At 36.0% G+C, this 27,509-nt stretch overlaps 1 long non-coding RNA gene across 2 annotated transcripts in view; it reads left to right on the top strand.

The window, feature by feature from the left end:
* LOC146996816 (uncharacterized) overlaps positions 1 to 26,641 on the top strand; it is a 143,409-nt gene extending 116,768 nt beyond the window's left edge. Inside the window, exons 1-3 of one of the 2 annotated variants that reach the window (XR_015041694.1) lie at positions 6,020 to 6,247; positions 24,937 to 25,117; positions 25,753 to 26,641. This is a non-coding gene — a long non-coding RNA (uncharacterized LOC146996816). Of the gene's footprint in view, positions 1 to 6,019; positions 6,248 to 24,936; positions 25,118 to 25,752 lie in introns of those variants that run through there. The other variant, XR_015041695.1, reaches the window with a different exon arrangement.
* The last annotated feature ends 868 nt before the right edge of the window (positions 26,642 to 27,509 follow it).

The following is a 27,509-nucleotide window of genomic DNA, read 5'->3' as shown; positions in this document are numbered from 1 at the left end:
TCGTCCTTCCGTAAGCTTTGAACAATAGAACAACAAATGTTTTCGATATTTTGGTACTACGATACTACGATATTTTGATACTACGATTTTCGATATTTTGTACTACCCCGAAGCTGCAGGAACACAAGTCTGTATTAGACAACCCAAACCTCTTCAGCTATGAGTTGAAATTATTATGTCCAGTTAGAAATTTAGTAATTTCAAAATTGCAGGAAAACGTTTATTATTTAGTCTATGGCGAATGGAAAGAGAAAATAATTTAGTCAAAGGGACATTAGTAGAATTTTTGTATAATTCATTCCACCTGAGTTTTGTTTCATACCTGCTTTTTTCCTGAAGAATGACTTAGGCAGTATCATTGGAGTATTAACTTGAAGATATGTAGCTTGTTTCGCCAACCAATGAGGCCTTTCATTTCCTAGATTGCCAGTGTGGCCACGTACATGAGAAAAGATGACATCAACAGCTTTATTATTAATGTCTTTAAGAATGGCTTGATAAATGACAATTAATTTATTACATGAGAAGATATTCATAAGAGAATATAAGAATGAATTTATGTAGACTTGCCAGAAAATTTTATCTGCAATATATCTGTATCAGCAGTTCCGCCGAAATTATTTAGTTTTTAATCGAAATCTTAACTTTGTGTTGAGAACGGGTTTTGATTGCATTCCAGTTTTCTGCCAGCGATGTGTTAAAACAGTATGGATATAACTTATTTATCCTAAATATTATATGAATAAAGATGGAAGTAAATTTATAATGAATTTTACTTTAATACCCAAGTGGACATGGTGTTAATAAGGAATAAGATAATTAGCATTCGCCAGAATTTCATCTATTGGCAAAATGGTAACTGCTGTTAAGATGTAAACAAAAATCTATAAAATACGATATTGAATTCGGAAGAAGACAGAATGCAATTAGTCCAGTACTAAAACTCCTTGTATATCATTCTGTTATCTTCCATTGAACGAATGTGGAAGATTTGAGCAAATATTTATTAGCTTCTGTGTTCGGTCTCTGGATTTGTAAGCCGTAGATTCATGAATGGTGGTAGTAAGCATTACAGAGGAAGAAGAAATGAAACCGTAAAAAAAGAAAACAAGCAGATGAAAATGAATTATAAAAACCGTTACTTTCGATAAGTGAAATAAAAGAAATCTTCGCATCCAGTCAATGTCACGAGATCCCATTGTTGCGCGCAATGGAGGATGAAAGCAAATTCCACGTGGTCGTTAGGATGACGTCACGTCAAAGAACACTGAATGGTCGATTAAATCAGAAGTCCTCGCAATGAACTTTGACGCAGTTATCAGCTGTTAAGGCGGAGTTTTTAACTGCAAAATTCAAGGACCCCCATTGTGTGTCGGCTGATAGGTGCCTTACTACTAGTGTGTGATCATTTTGGCGCCATACGATCACGTGATGAACAAGCTATTAGCGGTATTGCTGTGCAAATTAAGCTAGTCGTGGGAGAATAACTGGATATGGCGTAGGCTTATGAATTGAAAAGGAAATCACGGCATGACAATCACAGAAACACCTTGTCTTAATATATATATATCCTTCAGAATAACCCTTATAGAGAAGTGAAATCAGAGATCTTACTGACCCTTTCATCGCAGAGTTATTTGTTTGACTTTCGTAAAACCATTGGGATAGGATGCACCAAAGTATTCTACTCGATATTTTAATAAACCAGCAGATCAAGGCTTAGTTTCCAAAGATTCGTTGCACAGAACGTTCCGGAATTCTGCAGATGACTGTAAGGAAAGATAAAAATAAATAAAATTAACTAAAACAAATATTAGTGACCAATTTAAATTAAATAAAAATAAATAAATAAATTTAAATTTGTGATAAATGGATAAATAAATATATCATAAAATTAATTTGATTAAAACTAGTGGGTTAAAAAGGGGGGTTATTTCAGCTATATTAAAACTACGAAATTTATTTTTAATCAGATATTTGGAAAATTATACCCGTAATGGATAAACGTAACATGAAGAATTTTGTTATAGAAACTTAAAAATCCAGTACTACAATTGTTAAATATAAATGAGTAAATGTTCATTTGATATTAAAATTCGAATCAGTTGTATCTTGATTATTAAAATATGATATGAAACTTTCCTTAAATTTGGCTTCTGCAGCAGTTTGGAACTAGACATTGCATCTTTCGCCATGTTCCACTGCCTTCAGTAACGATATTCTGCAATGGGAAAATTTTTCATGTATCTAATTAGCCAAGTATTAAGTCTCTTAAGTTTAAAATTATTTCGTCGCTTTGGGCTGTGTTAGTCACACCAAATTCTCATTCAAATAGGAAAGCTGGGTTTATATTCTTTACATCTCGGAGCGTATCTAAGATTGTTACGCTCGGATTTTCAATAAGGGTTCAGTTACTGTTGGGCTGAAACTACAATTTTTCTCAAAGCCGGAAAATACTGTAGTTGGGATTCGGCTGAATTTAAGCCTTGCTTTAGATAATAATGAATATATAATGGTTTGAAATGTGTTTTTAACAGTTTACAGATCATTATGTCTGTGCATCTTCCTAACCTAACTGAAATAATACTCGAAATTTCAAACATACTGGCTAAACATAAGCACGATGTTTAGCTTAAATGTAACACTGGGCAAAAGACACCGAAGTTTGTGCACCAACTGACTTAATTCACTGTTCTACTAAGAGTATCAAATATAAACAAATGACTTAACACTGCTTCAGGAATTCTAAACATGTACTGCTATGCAACTTTTAAAAAGTTTGTGATTTTGTTGTTGAACTGTATGTGGCGTAAGCGCCAAGAAAACGATGCTTAATAATAAAGCTAAAATGACAAAAAAAATTAATAGGAGCAAAGAATATGCATGCACACATATTTTTTTGAAGAAGTCAGTCCGAGAAGAGACTTCAACTGCGAGCTCAGTGAGAGCGTAAAAGATCTTAACAAACCCTTCCGGGAGACGTTAAAATCTGAAACATTTAATATATATATTTTTTTTAACTTGGATTTTTTTATAATTTTCCCCTGCTTTTTTGTTTTACTATTTTTTTTTTAAATTTCGTCTTTAATAACAGAATTCTTCCATTGAAGTTTCTGTTTTTATAAAATAACACGCTCTGTTACACTAATGCAGAATTTAACACCATCTTGAATTTAACGCTTATTTATTTAATTTATAATATTTTAAACGACAACATATTTAGCTCCGAGATGGTGCTTTTTTCACACGAGAAATCTGTAAAATTGGGGTAATATTAAATATTAATAAGGTATAAAAAAACTTAAAAATCCTTTGATCGATTTCTAGTCTCTGAAATATACCACAAACTACTAAAATTTAAAGCAAGCATTTACTAACTCTCTGTGGTTATTATATACTCGTATTTATTGTAGCATCCATGATTTGAGTCAAAATAAAAAGGAAGAGAAAGCCACGACTGTCTCATCAATATAAAATTTCTGCATTTCATCATCATGTATGTTATTTACGTGTATATTATTTTATTATTACCTTATTTTAACCTAAGGCAAATTTTCATTCACCCTCTGTGGGTGGCAATAAATTGCTACTATACTGCATAATAATGACGTTGTTGCAATGTTTGGAAAGCAGTGCTTTGAGACATAACTTCCTCTTTCACTTTGGGAAACTCTCAACGGTCTTTGATGTAGTAAATATAACTTTCTTTTTCTAATTTTATACAAAATTTCAAGTTAAACCCTTTGGCAGGTTTTTCACAACTGTTCGGTATTTATCACTATTATCACTTTGCTTTTTTCCCTCCTTTTTTTCACCTTTTATAACATTTGTTGCAGACTTATCAGTGTTACTGATATGAAAGAAGAGAAACACTAATCTGAAAAGACGTTGTGTATTAAAGCTGAGGGAAAATCAAAATATTGTGAATTTGTTTGCTTTTTTTCTTTCTTTTCTTAAAGGTAAAAGCAATTCAGGATAGAAATAAATATATTATTTACATACTAAAAAAATGAGAAATATTTCTTTAATACTCCTCATATCAATGCAGTGAACCTGCAGCTTGTAGAGCATTTAACATTTTTTCGAAGCAAGCAAACGGGAGAAAATCTTCTATGCCTTCGCTGGGATTTGAACTCAGGATCTTCCGATGGCTAGTCCGATATGCTGCTGGCTACACAACGGCAGCACTCGGGGGAGGAAACAGAAAATTCCCTATAATATTACGGAACAGTTCTGATCATATGAGTTTAAAAATTATTAACTATTTTAATAGGAGCGTTGTGTTTTACGTACATTTGTGAAATATGTTTTTACTTTGATGGAGCTTGCTAAAAATTAAATTTACTCATTTGGTTGATGTAAATAAAGTGAGATATCTCCAAAGCTAACACTTTATATTGTTTACATTCCATAAGCATGGACTTGAAAAATTACATTGCCAGCAAATTGCAGCGAAAATACAGAGAATTCACACTATACTAAATTTCGTATAAGTACTCTAACTTAGGCATCAATGAATGTATCATAAGCAAAGTGTATTAATAGTTTTCTATAAAGATCTTAAACGCAATCGATTTTTGGATCCTGAGAAAGAACCAAATGGCCAAGTAAAATGAAAGGCTAGATTATATTATCATATAGGCTCGGTGGCGCAGTGGCTAGCGCATCGCGCAGCAGCACCACAAGTCCGGGGTTCGATCCCCGGACTGGACAAAGTCGACCCAGCCTTTCATCCCTTGATTTCCATCCTTTGGGTCGATAAAATGAGTACCAAGTTTGCTTGGTGACTAAACACTGGGGATCCTGTGACAAGCTGACCACTTGTTCAGGGCATACGCTTACGCAATCCGGGGCCCACGTTTAAGAAAAAGGAGATTTCGGGGCACGTGTAGGCATTGGCTCGTTAGGGCTGTTACGCCACTGAGTTTAATTTTTTTTAGATTACATTACTTATCTTTCAACAAAATCAGAAAACTAACGAACATGATTAAATCCGCCAGTTTTTTAATTTATCGGATAACAGTATTCAAAAACTTTCTTTAAAGCTGCGTTCATAAATATGTTCCTAATTTCACATTACAATTATTACAGCTCGGAATTCAAGTTTTCTTATGCCGACTAACATAACACCAGAATAATTTTTAATTCCCAAACTCTCCTTCTTCTCGGCATTCTGAAAATTTTCTTAACATTAAAATGTGCTAAGACCCTATAGATATGAACATATTCCAAACGGCGTTCATAAATGAATTAAAAATAACGAGGAACGAGGAACACTATGTATTCTTCACAAAGCCGGAAATATACGAATGTCGCGGAAAGGACACGTGTACTTAAAACACACTGCTCCAAACAGAGTTTTTAACTATTAAAAAGGAAACAGAAATTGCAGTTAATAATAAATGCAATCAGCTCACTATCCAATTAGACTCTCTCTTTTCGCTAGATGTAATACCGAACTGTAAGCATTTTTCTTTAAAAACACAAGATATATTGTATCTCCTGCGGTAAAATACTCATACTTAAAATTTAGTTTTTTTCTGTGAAAGCACAGTTAAAAATTGCCAGAACTAAGACTCCGATTCTGTTGCTAATCACGAACTGCTGCTACGTCCGATTCTCAAGTCATGAAACTGGCCAGAGCCGCATCTTTAAAAAAACAGAGAGAGAGAAGAAAGAATAAAAATAAACTGTAAAAAGTTATGAAATTTTAGAAAACGAGCGGAAGTTTAGCCCTCAAAGCAGAAGAACATGCGGATTCATTAAACTAATAGGGGGTCTAATAGATATTAGATACTATGTCTCACTAATTATCATTTATTAAATCAATTCGTATATAGCATAGTCCTTTCCCCGTTTATTACTGTGAGAGAAATACTTCTTTGTAGGGTAACTAACTGCATTTGCGGTAAAAGCGGCACATCAAAGTACCACCTCTTTTCGTATCCATTAAGACAAGCGCATCGTAGTGTTAGATCAACTAAGAACAATCTTGAATTCGTAAACGGCGTGATAACTACTCCAGAACTTCGTGATAAAATGAGCAAAACTCTCAAGTTCCTTTTGAAGCAAGGCCAAGATATAAAGGAAGCACTAACTGCCGCGAGTTTCCGCCTTAATGTACGTAGCCATCAAAAACGATAACTGTTTGTAAAGTTTTTGGAAAATCGTTTCCAAAAACATTACCCTGCAGTCAAACTAGTCAAGATACCCTGTAGGATGTTACTCTGAATGAGTAGTGTCGCTGGTAAGTACTTACTAAATTCTTGGTGATCTGCGTGTTTATGCCTGACTTGCTTTATGATTCCGATATCTTGGGTTACCCATCAGAAAAAATTAGCTTCTTACGCAAATAATTGTTAATAAACTGCTTAAAATCTTTATTCTGATATGCAAAAAATTTAAACTGTTTATAAATTACTATGTAAAGATTTAAAAACACATTATTAGAAGTATAGCCTAGTAATTAATAATTTGCTTGGACAGTACAGTATATTTTTGTTTTGTCATCTTTATAGAGGTTTTGACTGAGCGGGAGGAGGGGAAAAAAACTGGCATAGGTACAAAGATCTAAATAGAATGACCCTTTCACTACACCGGTTGCCAATTCGTGGTTCCGTTCTCTCAGTCTTAGCTTCCTGTAGTGTAAAGGTTGAATTCGCAGCTCCTCTAATGTCAGTGAAACTGTGATGTCAGTGCTATTATTCACAACATATTTGCAAATATTATGTTGTGCTGTAAATCTTACTCCCTGAAAGACCGTCAAATAACGTTGCGATACTGAATTAATCAATTGCGTTAAAATGACAGTTACTACTAATTAACTCATTTTTTGTTTTCGTTAATACTTTTTAATATAAAATACACGATTTAAAAGAAATGTTTTTGTGGCTTTTCACATGTGTAACGTGTATACGAGCCAGTCTCCATGTTTTTTGCATTTACACACACATGCATATTTTAAGAACCATTTCAAGAGCATTTGGGCTAACGCCCCTTAAAATATTTAAAAACAGCATATTTTTAGAATTTCCGATAAACAGTTTTGCGCCCTGGAGATAAAAATATTTTCTTCCGCACAATGTTGCCAATACTCGCATTGAAATTGTTTAGTTTTTTAATCAAAAATTCGTTACAATTTTACAAAATATGAAATAGACAATAAAATTAATTCCAAATTCGTGCTTCCAGGTGCCCATGTTTGGGTGGAGAACTACGTTATTCAAAATTTGATGGCTTTAGATATCGTTATTTTTTCACAACGCAAGAAACATACCTACATTCATGCACATTTGAGTTACGCGAGACATATACGTACGTACATACAGCAAGGAAAAAAAAAACCTCTTCTGAATCCATTTTAAATTCATTTTACAATCCGTTTTGGCAAAAATAGTCTTTTATTCTGTCCGTACATACAGATGTCACGCTAAAACATCATTCAGATGGATTCAAAAGCGGTCAAAATGGATATTTTCGTTTAAATATGATACCAGAAACTTTTTGCAACTACAATACTACCTATATTTCATGCAAGGAAGTAAAAAAGAAGAAAAAAGAAAAGAAAAGAAAAATAGTACGATAAGTACACATCCCAGTGAAACAGATGTAACATATGAATGTAGTTTCACTTTCCCTAACTGCCGGCGAACAGCGAACTCATAGATGGGGCAGTGACGACGGAGTTAAAAGTGGATTTTTCGAAGATAAAGTAGCTCAAGATAGAACAGCCTAAGGGATAGGATAGTGCAGGGGTTCTCAACCGGTGGTACGCGAAAGAAAAACAGGTGGTACGCAAAGAAGAAAAGTATTTTTAACTATTAAATTCAAAAATTAAAACCCCAACATCCTGATTGAGTTTTTTCTCTAACACTCGTAAATTTATGCAATCTGAGCTTTGTTCAAGAGTGATGGTGGTAGTAGTACTTTGTAGCGGTGGTACTAAAGGCTTTCAATTTTTGTTTAGATGGTACGGGTTAGTCAAAAGGTTGAGAACCGCTGGGATAGAGGATTTACTTATTTGAATTCCTCATGTCATCATTTCTACATTTTCCTAGTCTACCTGCATGCTTATCAGTGGCGGTAACACCATTAACTACTAGTTGCTTGAATCAAGTTCAAATTCTGACGAAAGGGTTTTCGAGGATTTTCTGATACATTACGTGAATACGAGCCCTAAAATTACGACACGAAGACATCTCTTGCTCTTGGCAGATAGCCTTTGCGAATGTTTTGCCATAATCCAAATATCCATGAATACGAGCCAATTTCTCCTAGAAAGTTCTCCAAGAAGGCATCATTCTCTCTAGGCAGATAGCCCACGTGTGCTTTACCATATTCAAATAACCTAACTGTAATCCAAATAATGCGATCCCTGTCTGCCTGCAAGCTTCAGAAATCAATGTTTATACTCGTTTGTCTGGTTGACGTAAAGAAACATGAAAATCTGAGTTTATCCTCGTATGTCTGGCTGAAGTAAAAGGCTTGAAATATGTGGCAGTATGCTTGACTGCATAGGTTGACATTTTTTTCTTTACTGTTTAGTTTTTTTGTAGACAACAGAAATTTTCTTTCAACTGTTATTTATCGGATGGCCCAAGATAAACGAACTAGATGTCAGAGGCTGCAACTGCTTTGGGTTCGGTTTATCTTGGACCATTCATAATATAATAATTATGAAATACTCATAATGTAGTAAAAACTCATCCGATAATTCATTATTAACTGATATTTTCAACGGTAAATAAATTATAGCGTTATAAAATTGTAGAATAAAAGTAAAAATCTGAATTTATATTAAAAATATTTGGAATTTCTGAAAACTTTCCCGCAGCGACGTCATTTCGCTTCCTGCTATGATATGCGAGTCAAAAGCCTAATATTGATACCATCGACTGTTTAATCGGAATCGTCTGATGGACCTGGAGTATGCAAATAAGAGGAAAGGAAAACTTGTAAACAAACTGGTATGCCTCTTGATACGTGGTAGAAGGTTCAGCTGGTAGCGGCCGAGGGGAATTCCCAGAGTATTGCCTAAAAGCAGAAATCATGCTCCATGATAAACGCGGCAGAACAGCCTTGAAATAATGAAAATGCTTAGAATTCCGTATTTTTTCTTCTTCTTGCCAGCCGATCTGGTTCTGATAGAACAGAAGGATCGACAAGTTATGCGAAAAATATTCTCATTGGTCGCAGTTAACTGGAAGTAGGAAATGTTTAATAGCGTCTGATGAAATAATGTTTGTGTTGGGATCACTCAAACGCGAGAATTACTTCATCATTTAAATGCTTTGATTTCCGAGCCAAGTTGACGCGTCCTTTTCAGGCGCCAGCAAGTCGCCGTTAATTTTAAAATGGCGCAATTTTGCACAGCAATCGAGTAGAGAACAATGGGTTTCCCCTTTACCAGTAATGTACGCCTGTCGCAAGTGAAGACTTGTTTTTATTTCATTATCAATCAAGTAACATCCTTTACTAAAAAATTAAAAATTTTTAGAGCGTAAGTGGTGTAATAAAAGGTGAAATGTCACTTTAAAATGTTTACTGGATAAAGAGAAATGAGGAAATTTTCGCTAGTGACTTGGAAAGTAAAAGATAGAAAAAGTCACTTTGATTTATAAGTGAGTACACTGGAAATTTAAAGAGATCTTGTTCGTAAGAATATATTTTTCTCTTCGAGAAATTTTGCTTGAAAGTTAGCATAAAAAGGAGAAAATAATAAACGACTTTTTTATCAAACAGATTTAATATAAGGATATTTTATATATTAAAAGTTTGTAGGGTTTATATTTATTTTAACTAACATTTATTTTAAGTATAAACTATCTTTCCTGTCAAGCCTTACTTTCCCCTGGAATTGCCAATGCCAGAGTATGTAAATTTTAGTAGAACGCGCAAGGATTCAAATTATCAGCGGAAGTAATCTGAGTTAAATAGAAGGGAAACGAGTTCGAAGGTGTGCTTTCTTGCTTCACGAGCGTGGAGGTGGCTAGTTAAAAATCGAAGAACCACGCGTTTCGGCCTGTGTGTTTGCCTCGGCAGATTGTTAATCTTTAAACGTAATATTCAGAGTTTGCTGAATTATCAGCGGTATTTTAGAACGCGGTGAGGTTAGTTAGGTTTAGAAAGCCTCGTAGTTAGTCACTTGTTACTATTCTTTTCTTAGTTTCTTATTTTTATTTTACCGCCGGGTCGGCGTAGTTTGTGAGCGTCAAGAGCACGCATTTGTAATTTCTAAAGTTGAATAAAAAGGGATTTAAGCCCTTCTCAAGACATTGTCTACTTTCCAGTTCTCAGCAGTCACCACTATTGTTGCGTGCAGGTTGGAAGCGCGCAACATTACATTGGCGCCCGAACACTGTCGAACCGAAAATTGGATGGAAGTTGCTGGACAACAAGAAATGGCAAGCCAATTGGAAGGATTTGGATACCTGGTCCAGACGTTGAGAGCGTCAATCAAGCCAAACGTCAATTTCGACGGAAAAAATTCGGTGGCGATATTTCTAGAAAGCCTCGACAATAACCTCCAGCTCTACCCTGTGCCTGAAAGACAAAAAGTTGCCATCCCCACATCTGCACTAAGAGGACGGGCCGCGCTATGGTGGAAGAATATAGGCAAATTTTTATTAGGGGAATTCGGAGGCCAGACATATACATTTAAAAATTTCAAAAAATCGTTATTAAAGCCTTCCCCATAGTGAAAGATCTAGCAAGGCTAGAAGCCGAACTGTATAGTTTTTATCAACGGAATATAGAAGAGCTGACTGACTTTATTCTGCGAAAAATTAAGCTGACGGATATGCTGTATGGGAAGAAACCCGACGCGGAGATTATTGAAATAATCTTACCAAGATTGTTACCTGCTGTTCAAGTGTGTGTGTGTGTGTGTATGTGTGTGTGTGTGTGTGTGTGTGTGATTATGGCAAAGCCTCGAGGGCTATCTGCCTAAGGGGAGGGATGCCTTCGTGGAGGACTTTCAAAGGGAAACTGGCTCGTATACACGTTACACATGGGGAAAACCACGAAAACGCCCATGCAGCCAGCCTGCTGTTCAAGACTACTTCGAAATGAGAAACCCAAGCACATTGCAGGAGCTCTTCGAATTGGCGGTCAAGTTTCAAAATCGCAGAATAGCGGAAAAAGCTAGAGGGGCATCGTATTCTCAAAGTATCCGAAGGCAATCTTCAAATGAGCAGACCAGAAATGCAAACCGCTCTTATGGGGGAAAGAACTATCAAGCTAACTCATCGAACCTCGAAGGTCAAGGCCCAAAAAGGAAATTTGAAAACAAACGTCCGCGTACCCAGAAGGCAGAAGTTGAAAATAAAGCTTTAAACGAGTAGAGGGGCCTGTGAAAGCGAGGGTTCAGACCCCGGAAGTTTTGAAAAAACCCTCAAAAAGACACATAAATACGGTCATCGTAAGGAACTCGCAGTTACCAATTATACAAGTCCTGGTTGGCGATGTACCAGTAGAAGCCCTCATCGATACAGGAGCAGAAGGTAATTTTATGAGTGATATTTTTTTTAAGAAGAACTTTAATAGGTTTCGATTATTTAAAAATAAAACACAGAAATCATAGCAGCGCAAGGACAAACTTGTCAATGTATCGGAAAACTATCTTTAAAAATACAACTCCAAAATGAAAGCCTTAAAGTATTAATTATTGTAGTAAAAAATTTGCAAAATCCACTTATTTTAGGTATGGAGTTTTTAAGGGCCGCGAAGGCCAAACTCAATTTTCGGGACAGTTCTATTGTGCTGGAGATGGACCGGAGGGTGGTGGAACCAGTGGAACAACCGCAAGTCGACCTTAGCCATTTGAATGACCATGAAAGTCAAGCCATCCAGCAAGTGGTGAGTACTTTTTCAAACTTGTTTTCAGAACGGCCTCATAGCTGTCAAATAGTTACGCATGGGATACAGTTAACTGCCGACAAACCCTGTGGGACTAAACCTTATCGCTATGATAAACAGAAAGAGCTAATCATAGAAGAACATATTCAGGAAATGTTAAAGAACAAAATAATAACACCCATAAATAGTGAGTACGCGAGTCCAGTCGTACTATGTAGGAAAATGAACGAGTTTCCTCCGTCGGATAAAAGGGCTTGGAGGTTTGCTATCGATTACAGAAAACTGAATAGTATTACTAAATTCCCAGTTTACCATTTGCCGGTTATAGAGGAAATCATTAGACAGATCAAATCGACAAGATACATGTCTACTTTGGACTTAACGTCTGGCTACTATCAAATAGCTATGAGACCCGAAGACATACATAAAACCGCGTTTATAACAAAATCGGACACTTATGCATTTTTACGCATGCCCTTTGGGTTTTGTGGGACCCCATCAACATTCCAGAGAGCTATGGACATTGTTCTAAAGCCTGTCCTAGGAAAATCGACTTTAATCTATCTAGATGATATAATTATAACGAGTAGTACGTTGGAACAACATATTAAAGATCTAGAAGAAGTTTTTAAATTATTAAAAGAGGCCGGTCTTACAATTAACGCCTCAAAATGCAAGTTCGCAACTAAAGAACTTAAATATCTGGGTTATAAAATTTCGCAAAAGGGTATAGAAACTCAAGATTCAAAAATAAAAGCAATCAAGAATTTTCCACCTCCCAACACCGCCAAGAAACTTTCTTCTTTCCTTCGGTTATGTTCTTATTATTGGTCATTCATAAAAGATTTTGCTAATATTTGCTAATATTGTTGAACCCTTGTTAGTAATTAAAAGAAGGAAAAGTAAATTCACGTGGACAGCAGAAGGAAATACCGCATTTGAAAGGTTAAAAGAAGCGCTTATCAATGCCCCTGTTTTGAAATTCCCGGAGGGGGACGAAAACCTGGAAATTGCAGCAGATGCGTCGGACTATGCTGTGGGTGCGGTTCATATGCAAAATAGCCATCCTTTGGCATTTTTTAGTAAAACATTGAATCATACGCAAAGGAATTATACAGCTACAGAGAGAGAAACATTAGCCGTATTAATGGCTGTACACAAATTGAGTTTATTTCGGCAAAGCGCCAGTAACAGTCTTTTCGGATCATGCGGCTGTTGGTAGACTTTACTCGGGGAAAAACCTAACGCCCAGGTTAATAAGATGGGCTTTAAAACTCCAAGAATATAATCTCATAATCAAATATAAACCGGGTAAGGAAAACAATGTAGCTGACGCACTTTCTCGTATAAAACTGGACGATGAAGGCAATGAACTTAAATGCGCTGTGTTGACTTCAAAAATTTTAGATTCTAGAGATACAATTATTGCTGAATTGAAAGCTGATCCTGAATTTGGAAATATCTATGCATATTTGAAAGACCCCGAAAGCTTTGAGCACACAGATATCGATGCGATAAGAAATAGAGCAGAAAACTATGAAATAATAGATAATTTATTATTCTATACGAAAACAACAAACGAAAATCTCGAGTACAAACCAGTCATCCCAGCCTCGCTTCTATTAAGCATTTTGAAGGAATTACACGACGCGAAAACAGCGGGTCATTTAGGGGTCAGAAGGACTTTAAAAAGGGTACGCGAGGAGGTATATTTCCCGCAATTATACAAAATAGTAACTGCGTATGTCAGGTCCGGCAATCAATGTCAGTTAATAAATGATATTAATTACAGCCCGGCCGGGTACTTAAATAGCATTCGCGCTACATTTCCGAATGAAATTTTAGGCATAGATCTCCTTGGTCCCTTCCCCCAGAGCGAGTTAAATAAAAATCGTTTTCTTTTAGTAATAGTAGATCATTTTTCAAAATGGACAGAAATTGTTCCACTTAAACGCGCGTCAGCCAAAACAGTCGCAGATGCATTCTTACACAGATACATTTTAAAATACGGTGCACCGATAAATGTCATTAGAGATAACGGTAAACAATTCATTAGTCAAATAATTGAAAACATATGCACTGGACTTGGCATACGCCATATCAAAATGGTTCCGTATAGACCGCAGGCAAACATAGCAGAAAGAGTTAATAAAAACATTATAAAAATAATTCGAAGTTATGTTAGCACACATCACAAGCGCTGGGATGGCTACAAAAATGAGTTAGCTTATGCTTTAAGAATAGCAAATCACGATACTACGTGAAAAACCCCAGCAGAATTATTTTTAGGAGGAAAGTTAATTACGCCATTAGATAAATTATTCTTTGTGCAACAAAGAAGGCAAGAATTTAAACAGAAAGACGTGCAAACACTTATTGACCAGGCGGTTAAAAGCTCGCATACGGCAAGAAATAGACAAAAGTTATATTATGATAGAAAACGCCGTGAAGCAGATTTTAAAGTTGGGGATAAAGTGTTGAAGCGGAAATTTTCTTTATCAAGTGCCCAGACAAGTTTACTGCAAAGTTTGCTCCAAATATTGACGGCCCCTATGTACTTCAGGAAATCAAAGGAGTCGTATTGTACCTTAAGAACGAGAGAGGGGAAATCTGTAAAGCAAGTCCCGACCAGGTGAAAAAATACTATAATCAAAATGATTTTGAAATCCTTAAACGTTTCTTGCAGGACTCAAGCGTAAAAGAAGTAGAAGGTCCAGAAGTAACGTCATCCGTTCCACTACCCAAGAAGCAGAGAACTGAAGAGAAACCTAACCCTTCTACAACCCATGCGACGGTACCGAAAAGAAGAAATGAAAACTTTCAGACTCCAGCATTTAAGAAAAACAAGAAAGCAAAGCCGCCGCGTAAACAAACCTTGGTAAAGAGGAAAACACCACTTACAACGTATCGCAGTAGAAATTCTACATCGAGGAGAACGCTTCCCTTCCATCGAGGAGAACCTGGTTCCAGGACCAGGTTCTAGGATAACGTTCTAGGAGTCAGGTGCAAACAAGGCCGCCGTTCCCGAAAACGAAAAGACAGCAGGAGGAACGAAAAGACCACCACCAACAGAAGAAATTCAAGCATGACTCCAGACCGGAGGACGCCAAGACCAGCCGTCCAGGGGAAAACGGAAAAGACAGCAACCCGACGACTACCACTCCAAGAGGCCAGCATGCAGAGGTCGAAAAAGAAAAAGTAACGTGGACGACACTCGGAGGACACTAAGGAGAAGACTGACGTCGATGAAACCTATAACATGGGAGCAGTTCTGCCAGAAAAGGATGTCGGAGTTCCAATCATCGAAAACTCAAAGATAAGTTAAATTCTATGTTTTGACGGAAGTCACTGTGTCTCGGTTGAGACTTAGTTTTGTTCTACTTTATTTAGCTAAGGCAAAAGTATTATTTTTTTTAAAGTATAAAATCTAAGAACAAGCAGTTTCTGTTGGTCGAAAGACTAATTCTGTTATGTTAAAGCCAAAATTTGGCCGAAGATAAAAATAACTTCGTATTCTTGTATTAATAAGAACTTTAGTTTCAGTGCCGCAAGCTTGGCGAAGAATGAGTAAAGTAAAAATTCATTTTTCTCTTATTCATTTTATGGTAAATTGTAAAAATTATATGTATTAGAATTTTATAAATATACGTAAATGCTTGAAAGTTATGTAAAAGCAGAATTTAGTCTAGAAGCATAAAATTTTAGATGCTAAAAGTAAATGCTCAAAAGCAATGAATCCAAATTAAGTATTAAACTATAGATAAAATCATGCTTTAGAGCGAAAGCCTGCATGTCTAAAGATGAATGAGGGGGAAGTTAGAATGAATGTGTTTTGTAGGGTTCTCCACCTACACTTGAATTTTAAGAATGTTAAAGTAGCTCATCGAGTTGTAGAATGTTGAGTAAGGTGTGTCTATTTGGTCGTTGAATTCTAACAAATCATTGGGTTAGGGGAAGTGTTGCAATACTAAAACACGAATATTCCCGTTTGACACCACACATGGTGGAGAGCTAGGGTAAAGTTAAATTCATGTTTGAATACTTGAATGAATGTGAATTAAGCAGTAACCAAGAAAGATAAATCGTTCAAAAACAAAAACTTATTCAGTGTCAAGAAAGTGTAAATTATAATGTATTTAGAAAGATACTGATACTTATTCCTTCCAGATGATGGAAGGAAGAGAACAGATTGATTGCTGAAGTCCAGGAAAGGTTGCTGTAAGAAGAGAGAATTAAATAAGTATCTACAGAAATTTATTCTACCTTTTGTGAGATAACAGATTTTTTATATGTAAACGAGGCTCTTAAAATATAGTTCAGTATTGTGGAAACTTTTCAACAGGTCGTTTCTAGGACCTGCTTCCAAGTTTACCAAATTCTGGCAGCGGCAAATGTAGTGTTTATATTTATTTTAACTAACATTTATTTTAAGTTTAAACTATCTTTCCTGTCAAGCCTTACTTTCACCTGGAATTGCCAATGCCAGAGTATGTAAATTTTAGTAGAACGCGCAAGGATTCAAATTGTCAGCGGAAGTAATCTCAGTTAAATAGAAGGGAAACAAGTTCGAAAGTGTGCTTTCTTGCTTCACGAGTGTGGAGGTGGCTAGTTAGAAATCGAAGAACCACGCGTTTCGGCCTGTGTGCTTGCCTCGGCAGATTGTTAATATTTTAACGTAATATTCAGAAGTTTGCTGAATTGTCAGCGGTATCTTAGAACGTGGTGAAGTTAGTTACGTTTAGAGAGCCTCGTAGTTAGTCACTTGTTATTATTCTCTTTTTAGTTTCTTATTTCTATTTTACCGCCGGGTCGGCGTAGTTTGTGAGCGTCAAGAGCATGCATTTGTAATTTCTAAAGTTGAATAAAAAGGGATTTAAACCCTTCTCAAGACTTTGGTGTACTTTCCAGTTCTTAGCAATCACCACTATTAAGACACAATAACACGTCGAATAAATACTAATTCAGAAGTCAAACAACAAAAATCAGCGTTATATTTACAAAATTTTCACAGGACTAGTTTCGATGGTTTTACCGAACCACCATCCTCAGCTGCAAAACCGCAAATGAACAAGATAGGAAATGATGATTAGATAAGATAAGAAAGCCTGGACAAGAATAAGCAAGTGGCGCCATCTGTTGGTGAAACCAGAACTAAAACATAATTTCTTTAAAGGCCGAAGGCAAATTTGGCCTCTAGAAAATCCAATTCTGCAATGGAAGATGTTTTTTGAATAATTTTGGCAGCAGAAAAATTGAAAGTGTGGTTTTCGGACCAACAATGTTGAGCAACAGAAGACATCTGTGTTTCCTTTTTTCTAACATATGCCTCATGTTCCTTGACGCGAAATTTTAAGGCTCTCTTAGTTTGGCCAATGTAAATTAAACCACACTGGCAAGGAATCCTATAAATACCCCAGGAATTCATATCCGGAATGGGGTCCTTGAGTATGGAACTCGGAATTTTATTGATGGGATAATAAACAACCCGAAAGTTAAATTTCTGCAAAATATGTGCCGAGTTCCATACTCAAGGACCCCATTCCGGATATGAATTCCTGGGGTAATTATAGGATTCCTTGCCAGTGTGGTTTAATTTACATTGGCCAAACTAAGAGAGCCTTAAAATTTCGCGTCAAGGAACATGAGGCATATGTTAGAAAAAAGGAAACACAGATGTCTTCTGTTGCTCAACATTGTTGGTCCGAAAACCACACTTTTAATTTTTCTGCTGCCAAAATTATTTAAAAAACATCTTCCATTGGAGAACTGGATTTTCTAGAGGCATTTCACATTCATAAAAATCTTTCTGTTCTAGTTAACGATCCTAATTCCAATCCAAATTTGCCTTCGGCTTTTAAAGAAATTATGTTTTAGTTCTGGTTTCACCAACAGATGGCGCCACTTGCTTATTCTTGTCCAGGCTTTCTTATCTTATCTAATCATTATTTCCTATCTTGTTCATTTTCGGTTTTGCAGCTGAGGATGGTGGTTCGGTAAAACCATCGAAACTAGTCCTGTGAAAATTTTGTAAATATAACGCTGATTTTTGTTGTTTGACTTCTGAATTAGAATCACCACTATTGCTGCGTGCAGGTTGGAAGCGCGCAATATTACAAGTTTATAATTTAATGAAAATGTTTGCTGGATGAAAAGAAATATAATCATACACGGTAGATGAATCGTAATTGATTTTTAAAATTTAAAGTTTCATATAGTTTGAAATTCATATAATTTGACAAAACTGCTTTTATAAAATTTTGATCATATTTTTTTTTTTTTTTTTTTTTCATTTTTGGTGCATTAAATAACATTTTACTTCATAAATACTGCTGTATGAAATAAGAGATTTCACTAAAAGTGATCTTAAAAACTTAAACTATTCCAGGGCTGAAATTCAGCCGGAGTCCGTCTCCGGTACTTGACAATTTTTGAGCAAAATTATAATTCTAACCGGAACTTCAAATAAAATGAGCTTGGGTACTCAGTATCGGTACTTCGGTAAAATTATTAGTTGACTATTGTTTTTAATTTATTAATTTTTTAATTTACCTCCTTATATTGATTTAATTTTAATTATTCTTTGTTTATACACATACTTTTTGTGTGTTTGTTGAACTTTCTTGACGACCTTCCATAGAGCTCGGGTAATTAACTTTAGCCGTGATTACGATTTAATTTAAGAAATGAAGCCCCACATTATCCAAATAGATTTTCCTTTTTTTTGGGGGGGGGAGGGGAGCAAGAAATGTTAATTTTATTATTAATTAATTTATAAATTTTTAACGTCTCCTTGATTTAAATAACATAAACAATAATACTATAAATATTCTTTTAACAATGTATTTAATTAATTAAGAATGACCAGATACATACATAGTTTGGCCGACAATGTTCAACAAATATGTAGCGTTTATCCGTTAACGAAAAAGTAAATACGTGTTAACGAAAAAGTAAATACGTGTTGTTGTATGTAGGTCGACTGTTCTCTGTTTATTGCTCGAGTTATTACTTAGCCATAACAAACGCTCCTTTTCTAAAAAAGTCTAAACAAATGTAACTTTGTTTCGTCTATTCGCTGTCCAGGCCAAGAAGTTTTGTTTAAAAATATGCAGTGAGGTATTTTATATTAGCCTTTCGATGTAAGACCGTTATCTTTATATTGAATTTTAAAGCATGAGATAATGTGTCTTCTTTTTTTCTCTTTCGTATGAATCGTAACACCGTTTTCAAAAATGCATTCGCCCCCCAACCGGGGTAGTGATTAGCGACGTTGAGTGCCGTACCGATAAGTGATAAGTGATAAGTGACGGTGGACGTGGGCACTGTCCCTTTGCCGTAAAGATTAATCAGTACAGCACCACGTCCACCCTTATCTATTTCTACTGTTCATAGGAGCATCTTGCTATGTCACTGCGGTATGCGCAGACTGTACTGTACATATGCTTTTGCATACATATTCTAAGATATTGTCCTTTGACTGTTCAGTACATCCGATGCGACATTTACATTTAAATACACGTATTTAAAGCAGTTAGGTTGTGCAGCCACTTATGGGGATGGGCATTGGGTAGCATTACACTTGCAATTCAGGTCTAGGCAGAGCCTGAAGTCAGCTGGGTACTTTCTTTGTCTGACACGTCATCCATATTAATATTCACTGTTAAATTAGTGGAGATGTTCGCGCATACTTGCTGATGTGCATGAACTATTTTATATAATGGTTTTTAAATTATTTACATTGCTTGAATTTTGATTAGTACTGCTGAGATGTTGCGGTACGCTTCGGATAAACAGTACATGTACACATACGCGGTATACTTAGCCTTGCGTATACGTGGTATATGTGGCCTTGCACTAATTATTCAACTGCGCAAAGGTCAGTTCCGTGTCTGGCAAGTAAATTCATAATTTTAATGATCTGTCGACAAAGGTGCTTTTGCTTAATCATGAATTTACAGAAGGCCTGCGTATTGACAGTTGGAATACGTATGTGCAGTTCGCTGGTAAGTGGGCAGGTTGTGACATAATGCTCCGGAGTACCCAGGTGGCCACAACTGCACTGATCTGTGTCAGTCACGCCATGCCTGGCAAAGTATTCCGGGAAAGGTCCATGGCCCGTGATATAGCGCACCAAGTGCGTATTAGAACATAGCCGGGCAGGGTTTACGTACATTAGATGGTAGTGTGTACGCCTGCCTGTTTGTGCAGTGTCCCATTCTTCCTGCCACAGTGCCGTACCGAAGGGCCCTAGTTCGAATCCCGGAGAAAGCATGGATTTTTGTAAATGTATAGTGACTTTGCGGCATGAGGTACTCTAAATAGTCGGCGAGCCGAAAGTCCTTTCGAGAGGTCGAAGGTAGGGGAAGAGGGGTAGGAGACTCTGGGACCCGTTTCCTCGAGGTGCTCTCCATCGAAACTGGAGGGGGGGGACGAGTTAAGTCGTACTGTCTCCTGTATGGTGCTCAAGGCTCTTGCCAACGACAGCCGCAATCTTGTATTCCTGTTGTTATTGTTGCTTATGATCAGTTGTCTGACGTAGTTAGCCCAAGCCCACGAAATTCCTCGTGGTAAGAAGCGCAAGATTACGCCTGCCGTTGGCAACAGCCTTGATTATCTAACATGAGGCAGTACGATTTGTCTCAGTTCCGCCCCCAATTTTGATGGAGAGCACCCCGTGGGGACGGGTCCGTGGGTCTCTCATCCCTCTTCCTTTCCACCAAGCCACACGAGAGGACTTTCGGCTCCACGCATATTTAGAATGCCGCCAAGCCGCATCGACACTATACATTTAAAACATCTATGCCATCGACACTATACATTTAAAACATCTATGCCTTCTCCGGGCTTTGAACCTGGACTCTTTGGCACAGCAGTCAGCGACGCTAGACTCTATACCGGTTTACGTGGGCTTGTGCTGAAGTTACTGTCAGACAAGTGAGGTAAGTCACAACAACATAAGTGTGTTCTTTGTTAAAATTTAATACGATAGCTATTAAAAAGTCTCACGTTTGCAATATCCTAACTAAATATTTTAATGGACAGGCAAAAGACAATTCAGTTATATGGATTTTTCGAATGTTTGGATAGATTGTAACTTTGATTATTCCGGATATTTTAAGTTATATTGTAATTTTATCAAAAGAAATTCTATAAATAAGAAATAACTGTGGATGCTCGAATAAATAACATACATTCTTAGAATATCTAATGTTTTCTTAACATACACATTATTTTGCTTATTATTGCTGCTTATCTCAAAATCCGACTTCAGCCCACACGGATAATCCTAGTGGTTGCATTTACGGTTCTCATGATCTATCCATCAGTGATGACGGTAGACTTTCGGAAATGCCATCCTAGTTTTAATCCGTAACGTTTCGAAGACTTAAATCGTTCGGTCTCCTATCCTTCTTTAATTACTACAGCTTCTCGAGAAAACATTTGGACCTATATATATCATTAAATTAAGAAAAAGAAATATGAAAAATCAGTTTCGAACCGAGATTCAAACCATGGTTCAGATTATAATTCGGGTCCCAATGAAAATACTTTCATGTTTTATTTCTAACTTCAGAGCAAATTAAAACAAAGATTACTGTGTCCTAAGCAGAATTTGAACCATAAAGTTTATATTTGCGAGATGGACGTGTTCAATATTCATACTCTGAGAGAACACTCGTGGGAATCCAATAACTCCTTGGATACTTGTGAAGAAAGATAAGCGCTTACACATCACAAAGAAATAAAAATACAGAAATCCAGGACCTATCCTTCAGTATGTAAGGGACTATAATTGATAAAAATGTGTAATATAAAATGTAATGATAGTAAAATGTACAATGACAAAAACCAGTAATATAAAATGCTAAATTTATTTGAAAACATTTTTAGAGCAACATTTAAGCTTTTAGCTATATATTTTCAAAATTTTCTTTATTGTTTGTTTTATTTATATTTATATATCGCGTCAAATGACCGAAAACTTAGTATCATTATGGTGCCTACTAAAAATAATCTGCAAGCTATAAGTTGTAACGTTCACACAAAACTTATTTTATTAGAAAAGTCAGAGAAAAAAAAAATATTTTCCTTTTCAGTCAGAAAGTGGGATTTTGATTTCATACACTTTACCGTATACCTTTCGTGAAGAAAATATCTTAGGCTTCTTCTATTCTTAAATACAGAAAAAGCAGAATATAACAGAAAACAAAGAGGTAGTGCCATTTAGGGATGCTTTTTTCATCAAGATAAAGAAAGAATACCTTTTTAGTTTCCTATGATAGTATAGCATGTCTTAAATGGCTATTAATTTAAGAAATATTGACGAAGAAGAATATGTATCAGTTTAACATTATTATCATAAAATTTTCTGAACAATTTGATAAAGGCAGAAACTTTATACTAGGATTTAATATAAATTAATTTCTTACTTGGTTGGGAAACAAATGTATTCAGCTGCAAATAAGAAAATTTTTGATGAATAAAAGCATCTGTGATTAATTATATATGTTAGGTGTATAACATACATTTTCGACTTACAATACCTTCAGCTTACGATTACGATATCTCACATCAAAAAAATATTTGTAGTTATCTGAATTAAAAACGTCTATAATCTGTAATTAGATGCATTACTGAGGCAGTGGTCAGTATGATGATATAACGCATGATAACTAACAACAGTTTTAGCAAATCTGCGTTCTAATTCCGGTTAAGAAAAGCACGGTTATGACTGTATATTAAAAATTTAAATATCCAGTCTAACTGGATCGCATCCTGTCTCTGTCGTGGTCTGCCTTGTATTACTTAAACAAAAAATTGCCCGCCTTATCGGCACAGTGCTTATCGTTGCTGGTTGCCGTATCGCTGGGCTCAGGTTCGAATCCCAGAGAAGACTTGGATATTTTAAGCCTGTAGTGTCTTTGCCGCACAAGAACATTTAGAATGTACTGCGAGCCAAAAATCCTCTCGATTGATTTTGATTATAGAGAAAGAGGAGTAGAAAGACCTGTCCCTCAGGAACTGTTAAAGCCGTACCCTTATCTAAAAGGCGCCCAAGGCTCGTCAGATGCAATCCCGTCCTCCTAGCCGCGATTCAATTCGTAAACATGTTCTGTCGTTACTGTCAGACAACTGAGATAAGTCCAACAACATAGAAAATATTAAAAACCCGCAAATAAATTAACAACAAGCTTAATTTAACTCGGATAAATGGGGTTCTTAATGGATCATTACAGTTGTACTGCAAAACCCTTGCCAAATTAGGATACCTAAAATGCACGAGTACGAAATGTTCTCCATAGTGCTGGTAAAGAAGGGGTACACGATTTTCGGATTTCATCTTATTTAATGTCCATCGAGAGAGAATGGAGCATGGAAAGTCACACTGTCATCACTAGTATTCAAGGTCTGATCAACGATAGGCGCACCCCCTAAATATTCATAATCACTTACATTTGCTTGTTTGTACAGTTAATTATCGAAAGGCAAGCGAGTATTATCCATACCAATAACAACAGACTAACGGCGCAAACAATTCAATTCAATATCCTGTTGTAAGACATTTGAATATACGCCACATCGGATTGTTTTATTGTATTATTTAAAATCTACCATCCTTTCTTTCGCATTTGCAATTTATGTTTGTTCCTGGATAAAAGTGTTTCGGAATACAAGAAACAGTTCCGCTTTAGTATTCGCAAATGCATACTGATTGGCGAAGGCCTGATCGATAAGCTCTTCAAAACGGAATCTCAGTTTAACAACATGCTAAAGATGAGGAAATTTTTCCCCGAAACTGAAAGCTCAGCGTAACTGTTTCCTCTTAAGCCTAGTTACTTTTTGGCTGCACTTCCCTGATGTGATAAAAAGAAAGCCAAACATACACACGGAGAGAAGGCGATAATGGCGAACGGCTTTGGGGCCTGTTTGATGATTGCAAAGTAGATATGACATTGCAATGCAAATATTGCATTTCAGGCAGAAACGGAACTGGTTGGCACTTCAAGTTATCGAAGAAGCTTAGAAGCACGTGAAGCTGGTGGAATATTTGTTTTATTAAAGCATGTGATGTTTTGATGGGATTTTTTTTCATTCGGTTAAATATTTCGGGGAAATACGAAACGCACTTTTACAAACTTGGGATTTTTTGCATAGCTGAGTTTTTAAATAAATATTTCCATTTTAAGGCAATTAAGAAAAATACAGTTTAATTCTTCTGATTTTCCTTTAACTCGTTGATGAAGTTTCGGTTAATTCTAATTGATAGTATCTTTGACGTTTTTTTTTTTTTTTTTTTCCTTTTTAACTTCTTTAGAAAGGCCACGAAATTAAAAGTAAATAAAACCTTTGCTATTCATCAAATCGCAACACCTTTTAAGAATAAAAATTTATCATTTGCGTAACAGTAGAATTACCTCTAAAAATAAAATGCACCCATAAGATGCTTTTGAAATTTAATGGTAAATATAACTTTTAACCCTTTGTACCACTGTTAGAACCATTTTGAAAGCAGCTTTCAAATGTAACAAAGACAGATATATATAGACCAGTGGTTTCCCCCTTTATTGCTTCATTTTTCTTTCTTAGCATGGTCCACAAGCGGGTAAAGTCTCTGAACACTGATAGTTCGCTTTGGGATTCGAATCCCGGCGAACTGGCTAACTGCGTGGGCGTTTCCATGGTTTTCCACATGGGTAACGTGGATACGAACCAACTTCCCTTAAAATGTCCTAAACGAAGGCATCCCTCTCCCCAGGCAGATAGCCCTCAAATGCTTTGCCATAATCAAATAAACTAAACCAAAACAAAACTTTCTTAGCATGTGTCAGGATGTCATTCTCCGGAAATATTTTTCAGAGTTTTTTAACAGGTGCATCCCATATAATTAAGTAAAATGAAAATTGGAGGTTTTTAGTATGTTGTAAAGAAAGATATACATTTTAAGTTACGTTAAATTTTATTAATATATGTTACATGTTTGTTAATGTATAAATTATTATTATATTTAATAAGAATAATTATGGAAGCATTTTTACTTATTTCTTTTCATATGTGATGATCAAATTTAATATTTTTCAGCTGCTTCGGGTCACATGATTTCAGCCCCAACTTAGCTGTTCTTTACTTGAGCATTTTCCTATAATCTGAGTATATACCAGTCCAACATCGAGCAGCATCTTCCCGAGATCATGAAATCCTCCTCGCCTCCACTTAGGGAAGAATTCCTTTCCAGCTGAGAACTTAGAATGCAGGAGTTAAGGTGCAGAAATTTTTTAATTATCATTAGGTTTAATTTTTGTTGCTGTTGACACCATGTAGAAAGAATTCTCATGTGAAATGTATGGCATTTCAGCTGAACACTGCGTCGTAAATTGTACCACACAGAGGTCGGTCCTTGTCGATCTTAAGTAACCTAAGTGGATGGTATTGCATAGTACTCTACGGGGTGAATGAGTGTATTTCAGTACGGGGTATCTTTTGTGTGCGTTTGGGGACGTTATCCGGTGACCCATGGTGACTAATGTGTGTCCCTCGTAACCTGTGTAATGCACAATGATATAAACATCATTTATTAATGATAATAATTATTATTAGTGATGCAAATTTCAATAACAGTTGCTGCAAAATATTAAAAAATATAAAGAGTTTATTTTTGAAGAGCGAGGGCTTGAACTGCACAAGTCCTTTTGCACGCAGTTTTGTTTTGAATGAAACTATTGGAAACGATTTTGAAGATTTCCTGGTATTTGGAAAAACCTATTAGACAAACTACATAGTTCACAAATATAAGATTTGACAATACAATTGCATACCTGCTACAATTATTCTGTCAGCATTAAGGATAAAGTATGTTGCTAGTTTTAAGTTGAAATTAATAACTTTCCTCTTTTGCAGGAGGTATAAGGCTTAAATTGAAGATCTTTACAGTCCTGAAGATTAGTAATAAAGCGTATCCTACTTATTGTTGTCATGGGTTCACGCACGGAAGAGAACATGAACATCAAATTTTCAGCAATTTAAGGAGATCGGTAAGAGACCTTTGATATGATATGACCTATGGCATGGCATAATACGATATCCACTGATCGCATGTGTGAATTGTATGCTCGATTCATCGACGGAAGGAAATACGTTGAGAATGAGCCAAGAAGTGAGCAAACATCAAATGGTCGTTAAGAAAACTATGGATGAATTGTGGAGTTCGTGAACTAAGGCAGTCAGGTCGTCAACTGTCTGCGAGAAGATATACTGTATATTAACCCAGAAATAATTCGGTGGATTCTGAAGAAAAAACTCGGAAAACGAAAGATTAGTGACAAGTTTATGCTGTGCAGTTTGTCGGATAGTCAACAGCTGCAAGGCGTTTATTGGTTCCCGCTGTATGTTTTCTGACCTTTAACCTGAAATTAAATCTTTAACTTAAGGACATCAAGAAAATCGTAAAAACCAAACGTAGCAGTATTTCAGTAAGTGGTTTGTTTGAACTTCTGATGAAGCGATCAAATTGTGCATCGAGAAGGAGGATTACTTTAAATTATCACGACTACAGTTTGCTGCTGTGTCTTTAATTTTCCTTGTACTTACCAGCAAGAATTTTGGAACTTTAATAAAGTTAATATCTAATTAAATATTAATTCAAAATCTGCGCCAATTTTAGTTTAGCCTAGATTATAAATAATTAAGCTGGCTTTTATTACAAAAGCAAATTATTCCTTTTTTTCTTTTGCACGATTTTTAAATTTTACACTGGCATGTTTCTTTTTCGATTAAAGAGAAAAACAAAGCCGTGTAATTTTATTGTTAACTTTGTACTACGTTATACATGCATAAAATGATCACACAAGTAAAAACGAACTAATAGGTGTCAATTTATCATTTGCGCAAGAGTTGCGAAAAGCTAAAATATGCCAAAATATAGTATCTAACCACTTTCAGATTTAACATGGGCGCCTTCGCGAAGAGAGAGATGCGGATAAACTGAAACGTCCAATATTAAACCATTTCCTGCAGTGTAATTCAAATTGCTGCTGTTGTAATAGTTTCTAAGCCAGCTGTTGTTGCTATGATGTCTGTTAACTCGAATGAGATATTCCGTTAAGAGAAGCAGAGAAAGTATGTCTTTATTTGTTTGCATTAGCTGTATAATGTACAGCTAATGCAAACAAATAAAATAAGTCTCGTGGTCTCAGAGATCAACTATATTATTGCTTGTTAACATTAGCTATTGAAGTTTTTTGGCGACGTCTACTGGCGCTATTTATCTTCGCTTCAATAATTTGCTAAACCAGTACGTTCAGCTTTGCAATAAAACACGATCTTTAGGAGTTTTTGCTAATTTTTCGTGTGCTTAGGGTATAAGTTTGGGTGCTCTGAGGATGGATTGGATTAATTTTATACCTCGCATACTATAAATTATTCAATTTGTCATTGCTTTATTATCATTATGTGAATATCTATATCTGTAAATAATGTTTTTATTTTGGTATTATCTTTTCATGTTATTTATTAAGTGCTCTGCCGTTAGGCACTATACGGTAAAGGAGTGATGCCCCGTGGAGGACGTTTTAAGAGAAACCGCGTTATATCCATGTTACACATGGGGAAAACCACGAAAACGCCAATGCAGCCTGCCCATTCGCCGGGACTCTCGC

This window comes from Stegodyphus dumicola, chromosome 6 (assembly GCF_044657685.1).
Source record: "Stegodyphus dumicola isolate Sdum_Otavi_A_Nest chromosome 6, ASM4465768v1".
NCBI lineage: Eukaryota > Metazoa > Arthropoda > Arachnida > Araneae > Eresidae > Stegodyphus > Stegodyphus dumicola.
Note: the sequence above shows the minus strand (reverse complement) of the source record. Positions and strands in the feature narration are given on the sequence as shown.